Genomic DNA, 6566 nt, shown 5'->3' on the forward strand with positions numbered 1-6566 from the left:
GCTTTCCCTGTTCCCTCAAAAAGTATGAGCCAAAATGAACCATTCTGTTGCTTGTGGTTGGGCACTTGGTAGCAGTTACTATAGACTAACTAATACGGTCCTTTGGGGCAGGACCGTGCCCATCCCTCATTGGTCCATGTCTTGCTCTGACCTCGCAAAGAACCACTGTGATAAATGACAGATGCCCACTCATATAATGTACTGCTCAGGACTGGATATTGTCCTTCTAGTGCAGGGAGTAGTGTGGTGGTTATTTGTGAGACTTGAACTTTGGTGAAAATTTTGGACTCGGATACTGGTGATGTTTTGGACTCTTGGATTCTGGTGAAGGTTTAGACTCTGATACTGCTGACATTTTGGACTCGAATTCTGGTAAATATGTGGACTCAGATACTGGTGAACCTGCTTGGACTTTGACACTGTGGTGTGGACACTGACCATTTCTGTCAACAAAGATGAACAAACGGTGAGTGTGTTAGGACCTTAGGTCCAACCCCTTTGAGGAGGACACCTTAACAGATCATTACAAAATATTAACAATCCTTGGCCAAGAAGCATTCGGGGAAGTAAAATTGGCAAGCCATCTCCTCACCTACACAAAGGTAGCAGTAAAAATTCTCCCCCAAAGCAGGAAAAAAACCCTCGTCAATTCCGAAATTGAAATCATGAAATCCCTTGATCATCCCCATATTATTAAACTTTTACACATAATCGACACCACCAAAAACATTTTCATCGTTCTGGAGCACGCTGTGGGAGGAGAGCTGCTGGGCCGAATTGTGGAGTTTGGCTACCTAGCAGAGGAGGAGTGCCACAGGCTGTTTAAACAGATGGTATGTGCCCTTCAGTATTGTCACCAGAAAGGGATTGTCCACAAGGATTTAAAGCAAGGATTTAAAACATTTTATTGGACCGCAAAAGAAATGCAAAACTGAACAATTTTGGATTGAGCACCAAGATAATCATGGGCCAGAAGCTAGGAACGTTCTGTGGGACCCTCCCTCACTGTGCTCCAGAACTCTTTGCAGGTAAAGGGTACGATGGCTGGGCAATTGATATCTGGAGCTTCATGTTGACCGGGTGCCTCCCTTTCAAGGGCTATACCTATGAAGCAGTAAAGCATAGGATCTTGGCAAGAAAGTACTCTGTGAACTTCAGACTGTCAGCAGAACTTTTGGGATGTGATAGCAAATTTGTCAACTGTCAACCCTGGAGAAAGTCCAACAGTCCATGACATAGTCAGATTTAAGTGGGTAACATAACAATGAAGCTTCTCCTGGTTCTTTGGGAGAGAACTCCGACAACTACTCCAACCCCATTATAATGGACATTATGGGTGTCCTGGGATATAATCCAGGAGAGATAAGGGAAAGTTTGCGAGAGAAAAAGTTTGAGCAGGTGATGGCTACTTATTTAATGCTCAAGCAACAGTCACCCTGGAAAGACAAGTCAACAACAACAACAACAAAACAGATCCTAAGCAGTGTGATCAAACATTGAAAAATACAGGGCCAACCGTGAAACCAAACAGCTGTGAGGAGGGAATCTAGTGTGCCTACCCTTCCCACCTTCAATTTTCCCAGTGAACCAGAAAGTCTTGAGAAGGGAAAAAGAACTACAATGAGTCCACACTATGCCACTCACCCTGAACTGCTTCGACAAGAATACAACTCCAGTTCACCTAATCCACCCCCAGCTTGACCAGAAGGCTCACTTCCTGAGGAGCACTTGCGGGGAGCCAGAGAGCAGTGACACTTGAGAAGAAAGCTCTATCATAGAGTCACTAGAGTATTCATTACTGAAAATCCACCCCATCTGGTCATCCATGGGTATTTCCAAAACTGGCTCTACCTATTCAAAGAGCAAGGGGTCCTCACAGTGTGTTTCATGTCATGATGCCTCTGTGGAGGAAGACCAGTGGAAGGGCACCAAAATATTCAGAGAAAAGATCAACCCAACTCCTTCACCAACCTCACCTCAGCAGGACCTCATGAGACAGCTCGATATTGTCACTGCAGCTGGGTCAATGGACAACATGAACTCACAAAATAGACCACCTCAATTGTCCAGCAAGGAGGCCAGGGGTGAGGGTCCTGCTATAAAAGAAAGAGAGTCCAGGTCATGCTCCCCAAAAACAGCCTGGGGACACTTTCTCCATGGCAGGGTCAGACCACATCCCCAGGCCCCCTTTAATAGAAGGATCTGGAAGACCTTGAAGAATGGCTTTCTAAAAGGCCTGGGAACTTTATATTGCTGCCTGCCAATCCAAAAGGGAATGCACCTAGCCATCAACAGAATCCTGGCTGTGAGTTACAAAGGCCATGGTGGCAACCATGGGAATAGGTTGTTTCGTGATGGTCGGTGGTTCCACAATTGTGCCTGCCAAGTGAGGTGCTCCATGGAACACCTTTGGAATCCTGTAAACAAGGTACCACAGCATGCAGGTCATCATCAGGAAAACAGGCCTTAGAGGAACTGCCATGCCTGTGGAGATCATCAGCTGCCTGTCTCCAGATGTACCTCTCAGCCATTAGGAGAGGCAAGTGGATACTGGAAACAGAGACCCCAGCGTGCCTGATCGCCTTGTGTTTGTGTCCAAGATAACTATTGGTGGCCAGATTGGAGCCCAACACAGAGCAACGAGAGTGCAGAGTGTCCATGAGAGTGTGCTCATAAGGAAAAGGTAGAGTGTACACGAACAGGAGCCATGTGAAGCCAGCACATGCCATGGTGCACACTACCCCTGGGCATCTGAGAGCATGCAAGGTGAAGCCCACCAACTGTGTTTTGAGTGGAGCCAAGGTGAAAGTTTGAAATGTTTGACAGTTGAAGCCAGAGCTGGAACTGTTTCCAATTCATGATCATGGATAAGAACCTGTTGATGAAAAAACAACTAAGACCCTCTGGTCTGACAGGGAGGGCTTTCCTTTGGCTGCCTTATGGTCTCCTGCCCACCTTCTACCACCTAAGAAACCTATGGAATTAAGTGGTTGGATGCATACTCCTCCTTATCCTCACACTCTAGTATACACTGACTTTATTTTCAACAGTATCTCACAAGGTCAGAGCTGTTTTCTTTCTTATACCCTATAGGGATATTGCTGCTATTGCAGCTTTGTGTCCCCCAAGGAGCAAGTCTAGTGCCTTTACTGGCTGTATGACCCTGTGCAGTGGCCACCAAAGGACTCCTGGGAACACACTGAACAAGGGACAAAGCCTGAGAACAGCTTTATATGCATGGTGCATAGGGCATGAGATGTCCCTCAGCGCCCTAACACATGGATGGAAGATGGTCACACAGGTCTCATTGATGGAGAGCCTCCTATATGGCAGCAGAGACAAGGTAGCATTATCATCCAGAGGAAACTGGGAAGAAGAGAAGTAAAATCTTCTAATCTCAGGACTACCCAGCACCTTATCCTGAGTCTTTGTTGTACAAAAAACAAACAAACAAACAAACAAACAAAAAACCCTATTTGAGGCAGCCTGGGGAAGTTCTTCACTGGTGGGGTGGGGGAAGTTTTTCTACTGGCAGGAGTCAAGTGTGATCAGGATAAGGTGCATCTCATGTCCCCTCCATTCACCAACTCCACTGCTGTGTATATGGGGCAAAGAGAATCGGCTGGTGTTACTGCCTTCTCAGTCACCTAGTCATGGACACCAGAAAGAAGTCCTCCAAGAAACTAGTGTCATTTGCAAGACCCAGAACACTGGCAGACATTGTGGGGGGGGGTAGGGGGACCCTTTTATTGGGTCCCTTCTAAAGCAGTGAGTTTAATCAATACCTAGAGAAGTGAAACCCCAAAGATGCCTCATAAAAAAAGGTCCAGGATAATGAAAGGTGAAGGATTTCTGATTTTAGGTAAATGGGTTGTCCAAGGGAATATCAGTCATTGAGGATATCCACAAGAGCTGGGTTTAAGATTTGCCAGCACAAGTGTTACCAAGAGTGTCACATGCTGGAACATGGACACAAAAAATGTATGGCATGAAAAAACCTCAGAACAAAAAGACTATTTTCTTGATACAATACATTGTTCGTGTTTGAAAAAAAGAAAGAGAAGGAGGAAGAGGAGGAGGAGGAGGAGGAAGGGGAGAAGAAGAAAAAGAAGATGAGGAAGAAGAAAGAAGAAGAAGAAAGAAGAAGGAGAAGAAGGAGAAGGAGAAAAGGAGAAGGAGAAGGAGAAGGAGAGGAAGAGGAAGAGGAAGAGGAAGAGGAAGAAGAAGAGGAAGAAAAAGGAGAAGAAGAAGAAGAAGAAGAAGAAGAAGAAGAAGAAGAAGAGAAGAAGGAAGAAGGAAGAAGGAAGAAAGAAGAAAGAAGAAAAAGAAGAAGAAAGAAGAAGCTGGACACAGAATTATAGATGGAATAACATTCAAAGCCAACCTCTGGCTGCTTATGTCTCATTTTCCAAAGATTCCACAGACTCCCAAACCAGTGCCATCATCTGGTGACCCCACATAAAACATTCTGTGCTGTGGGTCAGATTTCAAATCCAATCCATGTGTGGCTCTTTAGGGCACACTAGTTGTGACATGACAGCATCTCCATGATTGGTTGGGCTACTTATGGATCCACCTACATCCTCAAAAGGCCATGCAGGGGTTTCTGTACCAGGCAGTAGATGGTGGTTCATTTCTTTGAGAAAGGAGACATGACATGCATATCCAACATACCTCCATGCCCGCTTGTATGTGTGCTCACTGAACTATGGAAACCACTTGGTACTCGGTACTCAGTTACTTTTCTTCCTTGATGTGGTTGTTCTCTTTCACTGATGGTGCCTGATCTTTTGGGGAAGTTCTATAAACCCTTCCTTACTCTTAAAACACAGTTGTGGGTGTCCAGTAAGTCTTTAATTCCTGCCTCACTGGATGGGATTGTTATTTTGATGAGGTTTGCCCAGGCCATAATAATTTGCACACCTTGTGTACAGAGTCATTTACTGGTATTGCCTACCACCATTCCTCTGCCTCCCCTCAACAGCACTGACCAGCTATGTCAGGCTTAATATAGGTCTGCTGGTTGTAACCTTAGCAAATTCCTTGGAGTCTTGGTTATTTCTTGTAAGTCAGTGCTTCTCTCCCCTGTGCTATTAGGATAATTGAAGCATACTGAGGATAACTTAGTGTAGTGTCTTACGTATTCACCTAAGGAAAGAGGATGACACACACAAAGAAAGAGGACGACCAGAGGAGACACTGACATGGAGGGACAGTGACCTTCATGGCTGCCTTTTAGAGCAGCAGAGACTTCAATCTTCTGGAATCTAACCTGTTCCCAGGCAAGCCACCAAAGGGCAGTAAGGACAGATAAGTGAGTTACAAGAAGGATTTTCCACTGAGATTTTGCCAGTCTGCAAACAAATATCAAAGAGTTTTGTGAACTGGAACGCTAGCTTAGCTATTAGAGTGGAGCCAAAGGCTGTAACAGTTTGACCTTGAGAACACAGTCTATTTCAGACTACATTTTTATTATGGAAGCACATTCCACAATATCCTCGTTGTAAGAGCTAGAATCTTATCAGCACTGACAGCAGCCCTTCAGTAGAAGAACAGAGTGACTGAGAACCTGGCTGAGTGAGACTCTGAAAGGAAACTGCGTGGGAGCCAGAAACAAGTAGCTAAGGTAGCCCAGGGAGGGACTGTCAGGCACACAGCAATTACATGGCTGAGTTCACCAATGGTCAGAGGTTAAATAACTCACTGCATGGCAGCTGTATAAATGCTGTTTGGGGAACCTGTCAACAAAAACCCACATAAAGAAGCAGCTAAAAATACATGACATATCAGAAAAAAATTCAGGAGAAAAACAATTTAAGAAATGACTACTGGGAATAAAAAGGGTTAGCTTTGACATATTCTACTCTTCTCTTCTCTTCTCTTCTCTTCTCTTCTCTTCTCTTCTCTCTTCTCTTCTCTTCTCTTCTCTTCTCTCTTCTCTTTCTCTCTCTCTCTCTCTCTCTCTCTCTCTCTCTCTCTCTCTCTCTCTCTCTCTCTCTCTCTCTCTCTCCCAGCTAAAGAAAGAGTCTTTAAGACAATGAGGCTGGTTTGGAAACAGACAAACAATCCCAAACCCCTCCCCCCAAAAAAAATCCCTCCAGTGAGTAACGTTTTGGTTGAAAAGAAGAATCTTAGGATGGTGGGGGAGGGGGAGGGAAGTATAAAAGAGAAAATGACTTTTCCATTGTAGACAATGACTCAGCATGAGCTCAGGTTTTGAAATATAGATTTCTTGGCACTCACCGTAGGAAAATCCTTTGATCTCTAAGTTCTGTAAAGATGGAGCACACAGTTGCTGGTGAGGGTTTGGGGCCTTTCCCGTAGGAAGCACGTCACTCTTCACGTCGAAATGACTGTAACAGGAAGGCCTTGGGTCTTTACTTTCTTTTCTATTTCTTCTTGCCTTTATTTTTTCTTGAGTTATTTCTGCTTTTCTCTTCCCGAGTCAAGATAATGCATGAACACAATATAAATCAAATCCACAGCATAGCTACCTCATTACCTCAGATTTACTTATTAAAGCAACACGTACCTAGTTTCTCCTGCACCACTCCAGAGCTAGCTGA

General features: G+C 44.7%; 1 pseudogene; it reads left to right on the top strand.

Moving 5' to 3' along the window:
* Positions 1–455: 455 nt before the first annotated feature.
* Positions 456–3245, top strand: LOC143439971 (sperm motility kinase X pseudogene; annotated as a pseudogene).
* The last annotated feature ends 3321 nt before the right edge of the window (positions 3246–6566 follow it).

Source organism: Arvicanthis niloticus, chromosome 28 (assembly GCF_011762505.2).
Source record: "Arvicanthis niloticus isolate mArvNil1 chromosome 28, mArvNil1.pat.X, whole genome shotgun sequence".
NCBI classification, from domain to species: domain Eukaryota; kingdom Metazoa; phylum Chordata; class Mammalia; order Rodentia; family Muridae; genus Arvicanthis; species Arvicanthis niloticus.